Source organism: Larus michahellis, chromosome 9 (genome assembly GCF_964199755.1).
Source record: "Larus michahellis chromosome 9, bLarMic1.1, whole genome shotgun sequence".
In the NCBI taxonomy this organism is placed as follows: domain Eukaryota; kingdom Metazoa; phylum Chordata; class Aves; order Charadriiformes; family Laridae; genus Larus; species Larus michahellis.
This window is the reverse complement of record NC_133904.1, coordinates 21,780,760-21,800,188: the sequence shown is the minus strand read 5'-3', so window position 1 is coordinate 21,800,188 and position 19,429 is coordinate 21,780,760. Positions and strand designations below refer to the sequence as shown.

The 19,429-nt window shown below is 60.4% G+C and overlaps 10 non-coding genes across 10 annotated transcripts; all 10 read left to right on the top strand.

Annotated features, from left to right (window-relative positions):
* The first annotated feature begins 2,413 nt into the window (after positions 1-2,413).
* Positions 2,414-2,495, top strand: TRNAS-AGA (transfer RNA serine (anticodon AGA)). Its single transcript has one exon. It is a non-coding gene; the product is annotated as a tRNA-Ser (tRNA).
* Positions 2,496-3,192: 697 nt separating this feature from the next.
* Positions 3,193-3,264, top strand: TRNAM-CAU (transfer RNA methionine (anticodon CAU)). Its single transcript has one exon. It is a non-coding gene; the product is annotated as a tRNA-Met (tRNA).
* A 1,140-nt stretch (positions 3,265-4,404) lies between these two features.
* Positions 4,405-4,476, top strand: TRNAG-UCC (transfer RNA glycine (anticodon UCC)). The gene has a single exon. It is a non-coding gene; the product is annotated as a tRNA-Gly (tRNA).
* Positions 4,477-5,162: 686 nt separating this feature from the next.
* On the top strand, positions 5,163-5,245 carry TRNAL-CAG (transfer RNA leucine (anticodon CAG)). The gene has a single exon. It is a non-coding gene; the product is annotated as a tRNA-Leu (tRNA).
* Positions 5,246-6,242: 997 nt separating this feature from the next.
* Positions 6,243-6,314, top strand: TRNAQ-CUG (transfer RNA glutamine (anticodon CUG)). Its single transcript has one exon. It is a non-coding gene; the product is annotated as a tRNA-Gln (tRNA).
* Positions 6,315-12,488: 6,174 nt separating this feature from the next.
* TRNAS-AGA (transfer RNA serine (anticodon AGA)) lies at positions 12,489-12,570 on the top strand. The gene has a single exon. It is a non-coding gene; the product is annotated as a tRNA-Ser (tRNA).
* Positions 12,571-13,267: 697 nt separating this feature from the next.
* Positions 13,268-13,339, top strand: TRNAM-CAU (transfer RNA methionine (anticodon CAU)). Its single transcript has one exon. It is a non-coding gene; the product is annotated as a tRNA-Met (tRNA).
* A 1,140-nt stretch (positions 13,340-14,479) lies between these two features.
* TRNAG-UCC (transfer RNA glycine (anticodon UCC)) lies at positions 14,480-14,551 on the top strand. Its single transcript has one exon. It is a non-coding gene; the product is annotated as a tRNA-Gly (tRNA).
* Positions 14,552-15,237: 686 nt separating this feature from the next.
* Positions 15,238-15,320, top strand: TRNAL-CAG (transfer RNA leucine (anticodon CAG)). The gene has a single exon. It is a non-coding gene; the product is annotated as a tRNA-Leu (tRNA).
* A 997-nt stretch (positions 15,321-16,317) lies between these two features.
* Positions 16,318-16,389, top strand: TRNAQ-CUG (transfer RNA glutamine (anticodon CUG)). The gene has a single exon. It is a non-coding gene; the product is annotated as a tRNA-Gln (tRNA).
* The last annotated feature ends 3,040 nt before the right edge of the window (positions 16,390-19,429 follow it).

Here is a 19,429-nt window from a genome sequence, read left to right as displayed (position 1 = left end):
CCTGGGGGAGGCAGCCAAAAGCTCATGGCACTTTTACCTGGGTCAGGGATGGGGTGGCCCATTCCATGCATTTCAAGTTTCAAAGGGACATGGCATCAGTCTCCCAGAGCGCCTGGGAGTCATCGTGATGTGGAAGAGTTGGGAAAAACCCGGAGCTCCAGGCAGACGTGAGTCATCGTGCTGTGGACTTCAGTGGACACAGTGCCCTAGTCTCAGGCGTTCCAGGGATACCAGAGCTTACCGCTCTCTACAGCTACCTGAAAGGAGGTTGTAGAGAGCTGGGGTTGCTTTCTTCTCCCAAGTAACAGGCGACAGGACAAGAGGAAACCGCCTCAAGTTGCGCTAGGGGAGGTTTAGATGAGAGGTTAGAAAATTTTTACACTGAGAGGGTTATCAAGCATTGGATCAGGCTGCCCAGGGAAGTGGTGGAATCGTCATCCCTGGAGGTATTTAAAAGACGGGTAAACGTAGAGCTTCGCAATTGGGTTTAGTGATGGGTTTTGTCAGTGTTAGCTTGATGGTTGGACTCCCTGATCTGAAAGATCCCTTCCAACCTGGGCAATTCTAGGATTCTATGACGTTTGGTGCTATGACGTGGGAGCAAAACACTTCAGGAGAAAGAGGCAAGGGCTTAATCACCAGGGAGGCTTCAGCCAGCGGTAGCTGCTGGGTGTTTCGATGCTTCAGGAGCCAGGAATGTTTGTGACCCTGCCAGGGCTCTGGGACACAGCATAAAAGCCTGCGCTGCTTCTGGCTCCACATGCTCCTCTCTTGCCTCCCTGTCCTCCAGGAACGAGGTAAGCCTGAGCCTGCTCCATCTCTCCCTGTGGGCTGAGCTGCTGTCGTGGTGGCTACTCGAGCTGATGCTTGGGCTGCCGAAGGCTGGCCCTGCAACAGAACTGTTTGAGGGCTGTGGGCTCTTTCCCTGTTGTGGGAGGTGTCTGGGGAGAGCAGGGAAGAGGGGGTTCTTCCAAGCAGAAGGGCATCAATGGGGCTCAGCTGCAGGGAGCTCTGCCCACCAGAACTTGCACCTTTAGCAGATGGTCCCCAGCCAAATGGCCACGTGCGTCCAGTGCCGCCTTCAGTGCAGCAAAGTTTGCTCTGGCGACGGGCTATGATCAGTCCGTCCCAATTGATTGAAACCCAGCGTGCTGGGTCCTATCCAAAACCGGGTCAGCCTTCCTGTGCCCTGCAGCTCGGAGGGCACGAGGAGGGCAGTGGGAGATGAAGGCACAGCGTGTGTTTTTAAAAGAAAGGGTGTCCATGGAGAGAGCTGAGGAGCAGAAAGACAGACTGATACTGAGGTCCGCGTTGGCTCTCTGCTCTGTGTTTCAGCTGTGCCTCCCTCACCGAGAGATGTCTTGCTTCAGACCCTGTCTCCCTCACCCCTGCGGAGCCTCTGGCCCAACCCCGCTCGCCAGCAGCTGCAGTGAGCCCTGCGTGGCCCGATGCGCTGACTCGACAGTGGCCATCGAGGCCTCGCCGGTGGTGGTGACCCTGCCGGGCCCCATCCTCACCTCTTTCCCCCAGAGCACAGCTGTGGGATCCTCTCTGTCGGCTGCTGTGGGGAGCTCCCTCAGTGCCGGTGGGGTTCCCATCTCTTCTGGGGGCTCCCTTGGTCTGGGGGGGTCAGGGCTGTGTCTGCCCGTTCCCCGCTGCAGTCTCAACTGCTGAAGCCGGCGCATCATCCCTCTCGGAGCGGGAAGGACGACGGGAACTCTGCAGCAGGAGCGTGGCCACGGCTTGCAGATGGGCTGGCTGTCCTCATCCCCCCAGGCAGGAGGGACCTGTGCCCGCTGCTCCTGGCTGCACGGCAGGCCTCGCCGTGCCTCCCCTGCCTCCGCTTTGCTCTGAGCTCCTTGAGAAAGGGCTCGTTCTCTTCTGCTCTGCTCAGTCTGCTGCTGACGGGGAGAGGCTGCCGGAGTTGGCGACTGCTCTTGCTGGGCTGGGATTGCCAGCAGGCAGAGCAGAGTGGGCAAAGGCAAGCGCTGTGAGTGGAGCTTGTCCTTGGGAAGCGTGTCATCTTCTTTGCCCCGCCACGCCCCGCGGCTGTCTTTCTTGGTCTCTGTTCTGTGCCACTGCATTTGCTCCTTCTCATTAAAGACCTTGTGCAGCACAGCTGGAGAGTGGTGGTGCTTTGTTCTCCTGCCCCCTCATCTGGCCAAGACCTCTGCAAGGCCGAGCAAGCGGCCTTGGTGCTGAGTTTCTCTCAGATGGGTGCCTGAGGAGGCGGGGTTGGGAGGTGGGGGCATAGGTGCTGGTGTTGCGTCCCTGAAGGCCTGTGGAAGGCTGTGGCCAGGTGCCGTCCATGGTCAGTGCATGGCTTGGAGTGCAGGCTGTCGCTGAAAGTGTCAGGGAGGCGGGTGTCCTTGGAGAGGGCACGTGATGAGCAGGGCAGAGAGGGCTGGGGCAGGTAGTTGTGGCCGAGTGGTGAAGGCGATGGACTAGAAATCCATTGGGGTTTCCCCGCGCAGGTTCGAATCCTGCCAACTACGGGGCGCAGCTGCATTTTGGGCTGCTGGCAATTCACCCCGCTGCAGCCACGGCACTCAGCTCCTCTCCCCGGAGATCCTCAGTAGGAATGAAGAAGGGAAGGGGCAATGGAGAGGGCACCTGGAGCTGAGCCACGGACCTCTTGATCTGCAGGGGAATACTTTCCCCTGAGCAAGAGGGCCCTGCGGCAGAGCGGCTGGGGCCACGCTCCCATCGGCGCCCACATCCCAGCCCTCCCCGTCCTGCTGTTGCTTTTTGAGGATGGGACGGGGAAGCAGGAAACACAAGCCCCAGAAGGGAGGCTTCAGCACTGCCCCCTTGTCCCTCGTCCCTCGTCCCTCGCCCTCCCAAAGAGGGTCTCCCAGCTCAGGCTGCCCAGAGCCTTCTGGGGATGTCTTGGAGCATTGAAGAGTGTCCGTCATGCAGTCGCGGGGTTTGCTGTGTGTCCTGCAGAGGCCCAGAGTCGGGCGGTGAAAGAGCAAGTGCCCCTGCAGGGCGAGGGGCAGGAGGCGCGGGGAGAAGGGCAAAGCAAGGCCCTTGAGGTAGGCATGCCAGGCGCGAAAGAGGTGAACTTTGGAGGGAGAGAGTTTCCCGCGCGGGCGAGGGCAGGGCGAAGAGGCAGGGAAGGAGGCAGGAGCGCTGGTGCTGTCCGGGAGCATCCTCAGGGCTGTGGCAGGTGCCAAAGAAGGCCCCACGGGGAGCAGAGTGGCGCAGCGGAAGCGTGCTGGGCCCATAACCCAGAGGTCGATGGATCGAAACCATCCTCTGCTATGGCAATTTCCTTTTGCCCTGCTCCTCACGCTTGCTGCCTCTCCCACCAACTTTGAACCGCCACTGCTCTACCTCTCTGGGCACCCATGCCCAGAGCGGCTCTCCCGCTCCCTCACACCCCTCTCTCTGCCCTCACGCCGCCTTCCTCCTTTGTCTCCTCGGCAGCCAGCGCTCCCAAAGCCACCCTCAGCAGGGCAGACGCAGGCTGAGGAGCAGCGGGCACAGCACAGCACACACCTCCCCGACCAGGTGGTGCCTCTTCTGGGGACACAGCTCTTTCTCCTTCCCATCACGCAGCTCAAGAGCAACTTCTCAGCCGTGAGCGGGTCCCTCCGGGGCTCTGCAGGTGGGCAGGAGGACAAGGCTGGGGCTGGTCTGGCAAAGACCGGTGGGGTCACCTTGGCCACGCGGGCTTTTTCTCCACCCGTGTCTCTCTGCTGCCATGCCCACTGGCAGGTCCGGCCGGCAGCAGGGCCGCGCAGGGATTCCCAGCGGGCACCGGATTGGCTCTGTGTGGGCTGGCTGTTGGCAGTGGAGGGGAGCGGGGGTGCTGCAGGGTGGCCTCTGTGAGGAGAGGCAAGGGGCTGCCCCGTGCCGCACACAGACGGTTCCATCTGCCTCCACTGTTGGCAAATTATTCTTTCCCCCAGCGAAGCCCCATTTGCCCGCAACAGTCTTTGCTAAGGCAGGTGCTTCTGCTTGTCTTGAGCCATGAGGTTTGTCCTCCCGTTCTGCATGCTCTGCGTCGCCCTGAGGGTGGGGAAAGGAGTGCGCAGCCGGGTGGGAGCTTGTCTGCGCTTAAAGCACGGCAGGTGCGTACACAGCGCGCAGGTTGGCTTGCAGAGCCCAGGCACGGGTGGGAGGCGTCTGAGCGCAGGTGGGGAGCGTCATCACTGGCAGCACCTGGAGTTTGCCTGGCCAAGATGTGAGGCGGAGAGAAGCAGAGGAGCAGGCTGAGGTGGTGCCCGTGTGCGGGGGTGCGTAAGGAGGAGTGGGCGCAGGGTGAGGAGCGTAGGATGAGGAGGCAGGTGGTTGTGTGCTGTGTCGGAGGGGAAGGCAGGTGGGGTTGGTCAGTGGAGGAGCAGGAGGGAGCGGAGGCTGTGGGGCTCAGGAGCAGAGGCAGCAGTGGCACAGCCAGATGCGTTGGTGGTATAGTGGTGAGCATAGCTGCCTTCCAAGCAGTTGACCCGGGTTCGATTCCTGGCCAACGCAGAGCCCTTTTCTTCAGCCAGCGGGCTCCCCAGTGCCTTGCCTCTGCTGCTCCCCGACAGCCCAGCTTTGCCCGCGGTGCTCAAGCCGTTCGTTGCCCTTCACTCCCCTGCAGCCTGCGGGCACGGCCAGCCCTCTGAGCACCTCCTAGCCCAGCAGACGCACGCCTGGCCTTTAGCGAGGCCCACCTTGCCCACAGCAGCCTCGGGGGGCTGCTCTGCACCATTCAGAGCTCCTTGGGCAGCGGCGAAGCCCTGGAGCAGGTGCCCAGAGCGCTTTGGCACTCCCTACGCCTGGGTGTCACGCTCGGCTTCCAAAGGGGCTCAGGCACGCAGCCGCCTGCTCCAGCTTTGGGGCTGGCCCTGCTTTCAGCAGGCGTTTGGATCACTAGTGACCGCTGAGGTGCCTTGCAGCCTGGCTCCTTGCGTGCTAGATGGAGGATGCTGACGCAGCCGTGCTTTTTCAGCCCGGGGAATGTAAGGTGTGAGGGCACCAGGCTGCAGTTTGTACCCTGGTGTGGGTACGGCGTGCGTTGTGAGGTGTGTGGAGGAGCTGCGGTGTCCCGTCAGCAGCCCTTGTTGGGAGCTGGGGCAGGAGGCAGGTGTCCCCCCAGCGGGGGCAGGAGGGGGCTGGCTGAGCTGGGCCGGCTCTGGCCGCTGCAGGGCCGGCAGCGGCGGCAGCAGCAGAGGGTCAGGATGGCCGAGCGGTCGAAGGCGCTGCATTCAGGTTGCAGTCTCCCTGGGAGGCGTGGGTTCGAGTCCCACTCCTGACAGCCCCCTCGCCTTGGGTGGCCTCCTTTATGGCCTCTCTCTCTCTTGGCCGGCACCCCTCTCTTAAGCGGAGCCTCCTGGCTCTTCTGGGGGCTCTGCTCAGCCTGCTGCACGTCCCAGCTCCTGATGAAGGAAAAATGGGCACCAACTCCCTAGGCTTACAACACACGCATGACCGAGAGCCCCGGCCTCTTCCGTTTCCGACCACCACCTCTCCCCCTCCAGCCATCGAGTTGCCTCCTTGTAGGCCCCGGGAAGCTCCTCTTAGACCCCACAAAGCCTTTTCTTCTCTCAGCTAAGCAAGCCTTGCGCCCTCAGCCTCTCCTCACAAGGCCAGAGTCCCCCTCTGCTGAACTTGCTCCACTTCATCAAGGCCTTTCCTTGCTTCCCCACCTTTCCTTGCTTCTTCCGCTTTTTTGGAGACGAGGCAACTTTTCCCTCTCCTTAGTCATCGGGGAGCTCCTCTGCCCTCTGCTCCCGAAGCTGGAGAGCCCCTGAGGTGCCTCCTTGCCTCTGCGACGCCCAGTGGCACGTTCGATAGGTGCCAAGCCAGGATGTGGCCTTGCGCAGCAGGATTTCAACGGGGAAAGTTCCCCTGAAGTGTCAGTTCGTCACCAGCAAAGACGGGCAGCGTCAGGGGGAAGAGGGTGAGGCAGGAGTCAGGTCCCCCGTGTCAGAGGGCACCGGGGGCATTGGAGGCCGTGTGTCGTTTCTCTGCAGCCCTGTGAGAGGGCAGAGCCATCCTGAGGCAATGTCATCAGAGGGTGCGGGAGCAGGGTGTGCGATTTTCGAAGGAGGGGAGTGAGGAAGTCTGAGGCCCAGGAGAGGGGCGGTGTTGCGCCGCTGTGTGAAAAGGTGGCGTGGGTGTAGAGGTCTGCGTCGCCCTGTAGGAAGGCTGCAGCTGGGGATGGGCAGGGAGCTGGGGAGAGTGCCAGAGTGGTCCAGGAGGCATTGGGTGAGGCAGGGCTGGGAGAGGGGAAAGAAGAGAGGAGTTTGGGAGGTCCCATGGTGTAATGGTGAGCACTCTGGACTCTGAATCCAGCGATCTGAGTTCAAATCTCAGTGGGACCTGAGCCCTTTTGCTGCCCTGCCGTGCTCACACCTTCTTCCCTTGCCTCCCTCTTGCCTCAACTCTTCAATGCACTCCCACCTTCCTTCCTTTCCTGGGCTCCCAGCCCTGGCACCCCCAGCAGAGACCCCTCTCCTGCCCTGCGCCCGCCACAGCTCTCCAGCTTTCCTGAGCACCTTGGCTGCACGGCACATTCGACGGCTTTCTCTAGTTGCGTATTGGACGTCTCCAAAGGGGCACAATCTACAGCCTCCCCGGGCAACCGTTTCCCGTCTTTGACTGCCACGCTTTCTGCCATGACTTGCGTTTCCAGCTCTGCCCAGTGCTTCTGCCTCTCCCCGTCTCTCTGAGGCTTTGCTGTCTTTCTCGTGCCTACTCGCTTCTTTTTGGTGCTCTGCTTCCGGGAGCGCCCCCCACAACTGGCAGTGCCCCACGCATGGGCACAGTCTCACTCTCATGGGGAGAGCAGCTTCTCCCTCGGCCTTGCAGAGGTCTTGGCCAGATGAGGGGGCAGGAGAACAAAGCACCACCAGTCTCCAGCTGTGCTGCACAAGGTCTTTAATGAGAAGGAGCAAATGCAGTGGCACAGAACAGAGACCAAGAAAGACGGCCGCGGGGCACGGCGGGGCAAAGAGAATGACACGCTTCCCAAGGACAAGCTCCACTCACAGCGCTTGCCTTTGCCCACTCTGCTCTGCCTGCTGGCAATCCCAGCCCAGCAAGAGCAGTCGCCAACTCCGGCAGCCTCTCCCCGTCAGCAGCAGATTGAGCAGAGCAGAAGAGAACGAGCCCTTTCTCAAGGAGCTCAGAGCAAAGCGGAGGCAGGGGAGGCACGGCGAGGCCTGCCGTGCAGCCAGGAGCAGCGGGCACAGGTCCCTCCTGCCTGGGGGGATGAGGACAGCCAGCCCATCTGCAAGCCGTGGCCACGCTCCTGCTGCAGAGTTCCCGTCGTCCTTCCCGCTCCGAGAGGGATGATGCGCCGGCTTCAGCAGTTGAGACTGCAGCGGGGAACGGGCAGACACAGCCCTGACCCCCCCAGACCAAGGGAGCCCCCAGAAGAGATGGGAACCCCCCCGGCACTGAGGGAGCTCCCCACAGCAGCCGACAGAGAGGATCCCACGGCTGTGCTCTGGGGGAAAGAGGTGAGGATGGGGCCCGGCAGGGTCACCACCACCGGCGAGGCCTCGATGGCCACCGTCGAGTCAGCACAGCGGGCCACGCAGGGCTCACTGCAGCTGCTGGCGAGCGGGGTTGGGCCAGAGGCTCCGCAGGGGCGAGGGAGACAGGGTCTGAAGCAAGACATCTCTCGGTGAGGGAGGCACAGCTGAAACACAGAGCAGAGAGCCAACGTGGACCTCAGTTTCAGTCTGTCTTTCTGCTCCTCAGCTCTCTCCATGGACACCCTTTCTTTTAAAAACACACGCTGTGCCTTCATCTCCCACTGCCCTCCTCGTGCCCTCCGAGCTGCAGGGCACAGGAAGGCTGACCCGGTTTTGGATAGGACCCCGCACGCTGGGTTTCAATCAATTGGGACGGACTGATCATAGCCCGTCGCCAGAGCAAACTTTGCTGCACTGAAGGCGGCACTGGACGCACGTGGCCATTTGGCTGGGGACCATCTGCTAAAGGTGCAAGTTCTGGTGGGCAGAGCTCCCTGCAGCTGAGCCCCATTGATGCCCTTCTGCTTGGAAGAACCCCCTCTTCCCTGCTCTCCCCAGACACCTCCCACAACAGGGAAAGAGCCCACAGCCCTCAAACAGTTCTGTTGCAGGGCCAGCCTTCGGCAGCCCAAGCATCAGCTCGAGTAGCCACCACGACAGCAGCTCAGCCCACAGGGAGAGATGGAGCAGGCTCAGGCTTACCTCGTTCCTGGAGGACAGGGAGGCAAGAGAGGAGCATGTGGAGCCAGAAGCAGCGCAGGCTTTTATGCTGTGTCCCAGAGCCCTGGCGGGGTCACAAACATTCCTGGCTCCTGAAGCATCGAAACACCCAGCAGCTACCGCTGGCTGAAGCCTCCCTGGTGATTAAGCCCTTGCCTCTTTCTCCTGAAATGTTTTGCTCCCACGTCATAGCACCTAGAATCAAAGAATGAATCATTGAATGGTTTTGGGTTGGAAGGGACCTTCATGATCATCTACTTCCTACCCCTTTGCCATGGGTAGGGATACCTTCCATGAGATCAGGTTTCTCAAAGTGCCATCCAACCTGTCCTTGAACACTTCCAGGTATGGGGCATCCACAAGGTCTCTGGACCACTTGTTCCGGTGTCTCACCACGCTCATAGGAAAGAATTTCTTCCCAGTATCTAATCTACATCTACCCTCTTTTGTTTTAAAAGCATTACCCCCTCATCCAATCCCTACACTCCCTGATAAATAGTCCGTGCCCATCTTTCTGGAAGGTCTCTCAGGACCTTCCTCTTCTCTAGGCTCAACAACCCCAACTCTCTAAGCCTGTCCTCCTAAGGGAGGGGCTCCTGCCTCCTCCTCATCTTTTTTTCTGCCCATGAGCCCAGGGAACAAGGGCAGGTTCGTAATGACGAAGAGCAGAGGCTCAGGTAGGTCTCTTTCAAGTGACTTCTCCATGGGACCTCCATTGCCCTGTCCCTTGACGACTTGACCAGGCCCTCAGGCTTCTTCCAAGCAGGGGGCTGGGCTCAGCTTGGGAAGTGGGGAATCTGTTGGAAAGAAGCACATGAACGCGTAGGAGGGTGATCAAAGAGATGCCCTCATCCTTCCCTGAAGTAGACCCACACCCAAATTGGCCAGTTTTGCTGAGCAAGTTCATCCCAGAGGCCAAAGCCCTGGGTGTCCTGCTTTTGAGGAGAGCCTCAGGGCAGGGAGCCAAAAGCTCACGGCTCTTTTTTCTGGGTCAGAGATCAGGTGGCCCGTTCCATGCATTTCAAATTTCCGAGGGACATGGCATCAGTCTCCCAGAGCGCCTGGGAGTCATCGTGATGTGGAAGAGTTGGGGAAAAACCCTGAGCTCCATGACAACTTGAGTCACCCTTCTGTCAACTTCACTGGACATGGTGGCCCGGCCTCAGACGTGCCAGGGATACCACACTTCAGAGCCTCTTTCCTCCCAAAGTGCTGCTTTCCTCAAACACTTTCTAGCACCATTCCTGAATCAGTTGGTGCTTCTATCCAATCCTGTGCTGCAGCTGTCCATACCACCCAACGGTGGCACCATGGGATGCATCCCTGTCCCAGCTTCATAAGGAAAACCAACTCGGAGGTCTCAGGCTAGTGTACTAGGAGGGTTTAAGTGGGCTTCTGTAATACACGTTGCTTTTGTCACTGCCCTCTTCGTGGTCAGCACGGCCACCAGTCACGGTCAAATTCAGCTATGAGGGACGCCTCAGGTCAGCTCTCAAGGGCTTTCAGTGCAGGCACTCGGGCTAATCCTGAGAGACGTTTCTCCCCGGGGGTCACCTTAGACGCACAGGAGACTCTGGGTAAAGTCAGGCAGAACATCAAGACTGCACAGTGCCATAAGGGAGAAGAGACTCATTAACCAGGGACGAGGCAAAGCTCAACGGCAAGAAAAGTCCATTGTGGGCTGGAAGGATGTCCTCGGTGGGCCAGAGTGATGGCCACGAGGACCTTGCTTATGCTCATCAGGCTCTGCCACGGCCTGCTTTTGTGGTCAAAGAGATGCCCGCGTCCTTCCCTGGAAGAGACCCACCCCCAAATTGACCTGTTTTGCTCAGCGAGTTCAGCCCAGAGGCCGAAGCCCGGGGTGGCCTGCTTTTGAGGTGAGGCCTGGGGGAGGCAGCCAAAAGCTCATGGCACTTTTACCTGGGTCAGGGATGGGGTGGCCCATTCCATGCATTTCAAGTTTCAAAGGGACATGGCATCAGTCTCCCAGAGCGCCTGGGAGTCATCGTGATGTGGAAGAGTTGGGAAAAACCCGGAGCTCCAGGCAGACGTGAGTCATCGTGCTGTGGACTTCAGTGGACACAGTGCCCTAGTCTCAGGCGTTCCAGGGATACCAGAGCTTACCGCTCTCTACAGCTACCTGAAAGGAGGTTGTAGAGAGCTGGGGTTGCTTTCTTCTCCCAAGTAACAGGCGACAGGACAAGAGGAAACCGCCTCAAGTTGCGCTAGGGGAGGTTTAGATGAGAGGTTAGAAAATTTTTACACTGAGAGGGTTATCAAGCATTGGATCAGGCTGCCCAGGGAAGTGGTGGAATCGTCATCCCTGGAGGTATTTAAAAGACGGGTAAACGTAGAGCTTCGCAATTGGGTTTAGTGATGGGTTTTGTCAGTGTTAGCTTGATGGTTGGACTCCCTGATCTGAAAGATCCCTTCCAACCTGGGCAATTCTAGGATTCTATGACGTTTGGTGCTATGACGTGGGAGCAAAACACTTCAGGAGAAAGAGGCAAGGGCTTAATCACCAGGGAGGCTTCAGCCAGCGGTAGCTGCTGGGTGTTTCGATGCTTCAGGAGCCAGGAATGTTTGTGACCCCGCCAGGGCTCTGGGACACAGCATAAAAGCCTGCGCTGCTTCTGGCTCCACATGCTCCTCTCTTGCCTCCCTGTCCTCCAGGAACGAGGTAAGCCTGAGCCTGCTCCATCTCTCCCTGTGGGCTGAGCTGCTGTCGTGGTGGCTACTCGAGCTGATGCTTGGGCTGCCGAAGGCTGGCCCTGCAACAGAACTGTTTGAGGGCTGTGGGCTCTTTCCCTGTTGTGGGAGGTGTCTGGGGAGAGCAGGGAAGAGGGGGTTCTTCCAAGCAGAAGGGCATCAATGGGGCTCAGCTGCAGGGAGCTCTGCCCACCAGAACTTGCACCTTTAGCAGATGGTCCCCAGCCAAATGGCCACGTGCGTCCAGTGCCGCCTTCAGTGCAGCAAAGTTTGCTCTGGCGACGGGCTATGATCAGTCCGTCCCAATTGATTGAAACCCAGCGTGCTGGGTCCTATCCAAAACCGGGTCAGCCTTCCTGTGCCCTGCAGCTCGGAGGGCACGAGGAGGGCAGTGGGAGATGAAGGCACAGCGTGTGTTTTTAAAAGAAAGGGTGTCCATGGAGAGAGCTGAGGAGCAGAAAGACAGACTGATACTGAGGTCCGCGTTGGCTCTCTGCTCTGTGTTTCAGCTGTGCCTCCCTCACCGAGAGATGTCTTGCTTCAGACCCTGTCTCCCTCGCCCCTGCGGAGCCTCTGGCCCAACCCCGCTCGCCAGCAGCTGCAGTGAGCCCTGCGTGGCCCGCTGCGCTGACTCGACGGTGGCCATCCAGGCCTCGCCGGTGGTGGTGACCCTGCCGGGCCCCATCCTCACCTCTTTCCCCCAGAGCACAGCCGTGGGATCCTCTCTGTCGGCTGCTGTGGGGAGCTCCCTCAGTGCCGGGGGGGTTCCCATCTCTTCTGGGGGCTCCCTTGGTCTGGGGGGGTCAGGGCTGTGTCTGCCCGTTCCCCGCTGCAGTCTCAACTGCTGAAGCCGGCGCATCATCCCTCTCGGAGCGGGAAGGACGACGGGAACTCTGCAGCAGGAGCGTGGCCACGGCTTGCAGATGGGCTGGCTGTCCTCATCCCCCCAGGCAGGAGGGACCTGTGCCCGCTGCTCCTGGCTGCACGGCAGGCCTCGCCGTGCCTCCCCTGCCTCCGCTTTGCTCTGAGCTCCTTGAGAAAGGGCTCGTTCTCTTCTGCTCTGCTCAATCTGCTGCTGACGGGGAGAGGCTGCCGGAGTTGGCGACTGCTCTTGCTGGGCTGGGATTGCCAGCAGGCAGAGCAGAGTGGGCAAAGGCAAGCGCTGTGAGTGGAGCTTGTCCTTGGGAAGCGTGTCATCTTCTTTGCCCCGCCACGCCCCGCGGCTGTCTTTCTTGGTCTCTGTTCTGTGCCACTGCATTTGCTCCTTCTCATTAAAGACCTTGTGCAGCACAGCTGGAGAGTGGTGGTGCTTTGTTCTCCTGCCCCCTCATCTGGCCAAGACCTCTGCAAGGCCGAGCAAGCGGCCTTGGTGCTGAGTTTCTCTCAGATGGGTGCCTGAGGAGGCGGGGTTGGGAGGTGGGGGCATAGGTGCTGGTGTTGCGTCCCTGAAGGCCTGTGGAAGGCTGTGGCCAGGTGCCGTCCATGGTCAGTGCATGGCTTGGAGTGCAGGCTGTCGCTGAAAGTGTCAGGGAGGCGGGTGTCCTTGGAGAGGGCACGTGATGAGCAGGGCAGAGAGGGCTGGGGCAGGTAGTTGTGGCCGAGTGGTGAAGGCGATGGACTAGAAATCCATTGGGGTTTCCCCGCGCAGGTTCGAATCCTGCCAACTACGGGGCGCAGCTGCATTTTGGGCTGCTGGCAATTCACCCCGCTGCAGCCACGGCACTCAGCTCCTCTCCCCGGAGATCCTCAGTAGGAATGAAGAAGGGAAGGGGCAATGGAGAGGGCACCTGGAGCTGAGCCACGGACCTCTTGATCTGCAGGGGAATACTTTCCCCTGAGCAAGAGGGCCCTGCGGCAGAGCGGCTGGGGCCACGCTCCCATCGGCGCCCACATCCCAGCCCTCCCCGTCCTGCTGTTGCTTTTTGAGGATGGGACGGGGAAGCAGGAAACACAAGCCCCAGAAGGGAGGCTTCAGCACTGCCCCCTTGTCCCTCGTCCCTCGTCCCTCGCCCTCCCAAAGAGGGTCTCCCAGCTCAGGCTGCCCAGAGCCTTCTGGGGATGTCTTGGAGCATTGAAGAGTGTCCGTCATGCAGTCGCGGGGTTTGCTGTGTGTCCTGCAGAGGCCCAGAGTCGGGCGGTGAAAGAGCAAGTGCCCCTGCAGGGCGAGGGGCAGGAGGCGCGGGGAGAAGGGCAAAGCAAGGCCCTTGAGGTAGGCATGCCAGGCGCGAAAGAGGTGAACTTTGGAGGGAGAGAGTTTCCCGCGCGGGCGAGGGCAGGGCGAAGAGGCAGGGAAGGAGGCAGGAGCGCTGGTGCTGTCCGGGAGCATCCTCAGGGCTGTGGCAGGTGCCAAAGAAGGCCCCACGGGGAGCAGAGTGGCGCAGCGGAAGCGTGCTGGGCCCATAACCCAGAGGTCGATGGATCGAAACCATCCTCTGCTATGGCAATTTCCTTTTGCCCTGCTCCTCACGCTTGCTGCCTCTCCCACCAACTTTGAACCGCCACTGCTCTACCTCTCTGGGCACCCATGCCCAGAGCGGCTCTCCCGCTCCCTCACACCCCTCTCTCTGCCCTCACGCCGCCTTCCTCCTTTGTCTCCTCGGCAGCCAGCGCTCCCAAAGCCACCCTCAGCAGGGCAGACGCAGGCTGAGGAGCAGCGGGCACAGCACAGCACACACCTCCCCGACCAGGTGGTGCCTCTTCTGGGGACACAGCTCTTTCTCCTTCCCATCACGCAGCTCAAGAGCAACTTCTCAGCCGTGAGCGGGTCCCTCCGGGGCTCTGCAGGTGGGCAGGAGGACAAGGCTGGGGCTGGTCTGGCAAAGACCGGTGGGGTCACCTTGGCCACGCGGGCTTTTTCTCCACCCGTGTCTCTCTGCTGCCATGCCCACTGGCAGGTCCGGCCGGCAGCAGGGCCGCGCAGGGATTCCCAGCGGGCACCGGATTGGCTCTGTGTGGGCTGGCTGTTGGCAGTGGAGGGGAGCGCGGGTGCTGCAGGGTGGCCTCTGTGAGGAGAGGCAAGGGGCTGCCCCGTGCCGCACACAGACGGTTCCATCTGCCTCCACTGTTGGCAAATTATTCTTTCCCCCAGCGAAGCCCCATTTGCCCGCAACAGTCTTTGCTAAGGCAGGTGCTTCTGCTTGTCTTGAGCCATGAGGTTTGTCCTCCCGTTCTGCATGCTCTGCGTCGCCCTGAGGGTGGGGAAAGGAGTGCGCAGCCGGGTGGGAGCTTGTCTGCGCTTAAAGCACGGCAGGTGCGTACACAGCGCGCAGGTTGGCTTGCAGAGCCCAGGCACGGGTGGGAGGCGTCTGAGCGCAGGTGGGGAGCGTCATCACTGGCAGCACCTGGAGTTTGCCTGGCCAAGATGTGAGGCGGAGAGAAGCAGAGGAGCAGGCTGAGGTGGTGCCCGTGTGCGGGGGTGCGTAAGGAGGAGTGGGCGCAGGGTGAGGAGCGTAGGATGAGGAGGCAGGTGGTTGTGTGCTGTGTCGGAGGGGAAGGCAGGTGGGGTTGGTCAGTGGAGGAGCAGGAGGGAGCGGAGGCTGTGGGGCTCAGGAGCAGAGGCAGCAGTGGCACAGCCAGATGCGTTGGTGGTATAGTGGTGAGCATAGCTGCCTTCCAAGCAGTTGACCCGGGTTCGATTCCTGGCCAACGCAGAGCCCTTTTCTTCAGCCAGCGGGCTCCCCAGTGCCTTGCCTCTGCTGCTCCCCGACAGCCCAGCTTTGCCCGCGGTGCTCAAGCCGTTCGTTGCCCTTCACTCCCCTGCAGCCTGCGGGCACGGCCAGCCCTCTGAGCACCTCCTAGCCCAGCAGACGCACGCCTGGCCTTTAGCGAGGCCCACCTTGCCCACAGCAGCCTCGGGGGGCTGCTCTGCACCATTCAGAGCTCCTTGGGCAGCGGCGAAGCCCTGGAGCAGGTGCCCAGAGCGCTTTGGCACTCCCTACGCCTGGGTGTCACGCTCGGCTTCCAAAGGGGCTCAGGCACGCAGCCGCCTGCTCCAGCTTTGGGGCTGGCCCTGCTTTCAGCAGGCGTTTGGATCACTAGTGACCGCTGAGGTGCCTTGCAGCCTGGCTCCTTGCGTGCTAGATGGAGGATGCTGACGCAGCCGTGCTTTTTCAGCCCGGGGAATGTAAGGTGTGAGGGCACCAGGCTGCAGTTTGTACCCTGGTGTGGGTACGGCGTGCGTTGTGAGGTGTGTGGAGGAGCTGCGGTGTCCCGTCAGCAGCCCTTGTTGGGAGCTGGGGCAGGAGGCAGGTGTCCCCCCAGCGGGGGCAGGAGGGGGCTGGCTGAGCTGGGCCGGCTCTGGCCGCTGCAGGGCCGGCAGCGGCGGCAGCAGCAGAGGGTCAGGATGGCCGAGCGGTCGAAGGCGCTGCATTCAGGTTGCAGTCTCCCTGGGAGGCGTGGGTTCGAGTCCCACTCCTGACAGCCCCCTCGCCTTGGGTGGCCTCCTTTATGGCCTCTCTCTCTCTTGGCCGGCACCCCTCTCTTAAGCGGAGCCTCCTGGCTCTTCTGGGGGCTCTGCTCAGCCTGCTGCACGTCCCAGCTCCTGATGAAGGAAAAATGGGCACCAACTCCCTAGGCTTACAACACACGCATGACCGAGAGCCCCGGCCTCTTCCGTTTCCGACCACCACCTCTCCCCCTCCAGCCATCGAGTTGCCTCCTTGTAGGCCCCGGGAAGCTCCTCTTAGACCCCACAAAGCCTTTTCTTCTCTCAGCTAAGCAAGCCTTGCGCCCTCAGCCTCTCCTCACAAGGCCAGAGTCCCCCTCTGCTGAACTTGCTCCACTTCATCAAGGCCTTTCCTTGCTTCCCCACCTTTCCTTGCTTCTTCCGCTTTTTTGGAGACGAGGCAACTTTTCCCTCTCCTTAGTCATCGGGGAGCTCCTCTGCCCTCTGCTCCCGAAGCTGGAGAGCCCCTGAGGTGCCTCCTTGCCTCTGCGACGCCCAGTGGCACGTTCGATAGGTGCCAAGCCAGGATGTGGCCTTGCGCAGCAGGATTTCAACGGGGAAAGTTCCCCTGAAGTGTCAGTTCGTCACCAGCAAAGACGGGCAGCGTCAGGGGGAAGAGGGTGAGGCAGGAGTCAGGTCCCCCGTGTCAGAGGGCACCGGGGGCATTGGAGGCCGTGTGTCGTTTCTCTGCAGCCCTGTGAGAGGGCAGAGCCATCCTGAGGCAATGTCATCAGAGGGTGCGGGAGCAGGGTGTGCGATTTTCGAAGGAGGGGAGTGAGGAAGTCTGAGGCCCAGGAGAGGGGCGGTGTTGCGCCGCTGTGTGAAAAGGTGGCGTGGGTGTAGAGGTCTGCGTCGCCCTGTAGGAAGGCTGCAGCTGGGGATGGGCAGGGAGCTGGGGAGAGTGCCAGAGTGGTCCAGGAGGCATTGGGTGAGGCAGGGCTGGGAGAGGGGAAAGAAGAGAGGAGTTTGGGAGGTCCCATGGTGTAATGGTGAGCACTCTGGACTCTGAATCCAGCGATCTGAGTTCAAATCTCAGTGGGACCTGAGCCCTTCTGCTGCCCTGCCGTGCTCACGCTTTCTTCCCTTGCCTCAACTCTTCAATGCACTCCCACCTTCCTTCCTTTCCTGGGCTCCCAGCCCTGGCACCCCCAGCAGAGACCCCTCTCCTGCCCTGCGCCCGCCACAGCTCTCCAGCTTTCCTGAGCACCTCGGCTGCACGGCACATTCATTCGACGGCTTTCTCTAGTTGCGTATTGGACGTCTCCAAAGGGGCACAATCTACAGCCTCCCCGGGCAACCGTTTCCCGTCTTTGACTGCCACGCTTTCTGCCATGACTTGCGTTTCCAGCTCTGCCCAGTGCTTCTGCCTCTCCCCGTCTCTCTGAGGCTTTGCTGTCTTTCTCGTGCCTACTCGCTTCTTTTTGGTGCTCTGCTTCCGGGAGCGCCCCCCACAACTGGCAGTGCCCCACGCATGGGCACAGTCTCACTCTCATGGGGAGAGCAGCTTCTCCCTCGGCCTTGCAGAGGTCTTGGCCAGATGAGGGGGCAGGAGAACAAAGCATCACCAGTCTCCAGCTGTGCTGCACAAGGTCTTTAATGAGAAGGAGCAAATGCAGTGGCACAGAACAGAGACCAAGAAAGACAGCCGCGGGGCACGGCGGGGCAAAGAGAATGACACGCTTCCCAAGGACAAGCTCCACTCACAGCGCTTGCCTTTGCCCACTCTGCTCTGCCTGCTGGCAATCCCAGCCCAGCAAGAGCAGTCGCCAACTCCGGCAGCCTCTCCCCGTCAGCAGCAGATTGAGCAGAGCAGAAGAGAACGAGCCCTTTCTCAAGGAGCTCAGAGCAAAGCGGAGGCAGGGGAGGCACGGCGAGGCCTGCCGTGCAGCCAGGAGCAGCGGGCACAGGTCCCTCCTGCCTGGGGGGATGAGGACAGCCAGCCCATCTGCAAGCCGTGGCCACGCTCCTGCTGCAGAGTTCCCGTCGTCCTTCCCGCTCCGAGAGGGATGATGCGCCGGCTTCAGCAGTTGAGACTGCAGCGGGGAACGGGCAGACACAGCCCTGACCCCCCCAGACCAAGGGAGCCCCCAGAAGAGATGGGAACCCCACCGGCACTGAGGGAGCTCCCCACAGCAGCCGACAGAGAGGATCCCACAGCTGTGCTCTGGGGGAAAGAGGTGAGGATGGGGCCCGGCAGGGTCACCACCACCGGCGAGGCCTCGATGGCCACCGTCGAGTCAGCGCAGCGGGCCACGCAGGGCTCACTGCAGCTGCTGGCGAGCGGGGTTGGGCCAGAGGCTCCGCAGGGGCGAGGGAGACAGGGTCTGAAGCAAGACATCTCTCGGTGAGGGAGGCACAGCTGAAACACAGAGCAGAGAGCCAACGCGGACCTCAGTATCAGTCTGTCTTTCTGCTCCTCAGCTCTCTCCATGGACACCCTTTCTTTTAAAAACACACGCTGTGCCTTCATCTCCCACTGCCCTCCTCGTGCCCTCCGAGCTGCAGGGCACAGGAAGGCTGACCCGGTTTTGGATAGGACCCAGCACGCTGGGTTTCAATCAATTGGGACGGACTGATCATAGCCCGTCGCCAGAGCAAACTTTGCTGCACTGAAGGCGGCACTGGACGCACGTGGCCATTTGGCTGGGGACCATCTGCTAAAGGTGCAAGTTCTGGTGGGCAGAGCTCCCTGCAGCTGAGCCCCATTGATGCCCTTCTGCTTGGAAGAACCCCCTCTTCCCTGCTCTCCCCAGACACCTCCCACAACAGGGAAAGAGCCCACAGCCCTCAAACAGTTCTGTTGCAGGGCCAGCCTTCGGCAGCCCAAGCATCAGCTCGAGTAGCCACCACGACAGCAGCTCAGCCCACAGGGAGAGATGGAGCAGGCTCAGGCTTACCTCGTTCCTGGAGGACAGGGAGGCAAGAGAGGAGCATGTGGAGCCAGAAGCAGCGCAGGCTTTTATGCTGTGTCCCAGAGCCCTGGCGGGGTCACAAACATTCCTGGCTCCTGAAGCATCGAAACACCCAGCAGCTACCGCTGGCTGAAGCCTCCCTGGTGATTAAGCCCTTGCCTCTTTCTCCTGAAATGTTTTGCTCCCACGTCATAGCACCTAGAATCAAAGAATGAATCATTGAATGGTTTTGGGTTGGAAGGGACCTTCATGATCATCTACTTCCTACCCCTTTGCCATGGGTAGGGATACCTTCCATGAGATCAGGTTTCTCAAAGTGCCATCCAACCTGTCCTTGAACACTTCCAGGTATGGGGCATCCACAAGGTCTCTGGACCACTTGTTCCGGTGTCTCACCACGCTCATAGGAAAGAATTTCTTCCCAGTATCTAATCTACATCTACCCTCTTTTGTTTTAAAAGCATTACCCCCTCATCCAATCCCTACACTCCCTGATAAATAGTCCGTGCCCATCTTTCTGGAAGGTCTCTCAGGACCTTCCTCTTCTCTAGGCTCAACAACCCCAACTCTCTAAGCCTGTCCTCCTAAGGGAGGGGCTCCTGCCTCCTCCTCATCTTTTTTTCTGCCCATGAGCCCAGGGAACAAGGGCAGGTTCGTAATGACGAAGAGCAGAGGCTCAGGTAGGTCTCTTTCAAGTGACTTCTCCATGGGACCTCCATTGCCCTGTCCCTTGACGACTTGACCAGGCCCTCAGGCTTCTTCCAAGCAGGGGGCTGGGCTCAGCTTGGGAAGTGGGGAATCTGTTGGAAAGAAGCACATGAACGCGTAGGAGGGTGATCAAAGAGATGCCCTCATCCTTCCCTGAAGTAGACCCACACCCAAATTGGCCAGTTTTGCTGAGCAAGTTCATCCCAGAGGCCAAAGCCCTGGGTGTCCTGCTTTTGAGGAGAGCCTCAGGGCAGGGAGCCAAAAGCTCACGGCTCTTTTTTCTGGGTCAGAGATCAGGTGGCCCGTTCCATGCATTTCAAATTTCCAAGGGACATGGCATCAGTCTCCCAGAGCGCCTGGGAGTCATCGTGATGTGGAAGAGTTGGGGAAAAACCCTGAGCTCCATGACAACTTGAGTCACCCTTCTGTCAACTTCACTGGACATGGTGGCCCGGCCTCAGACG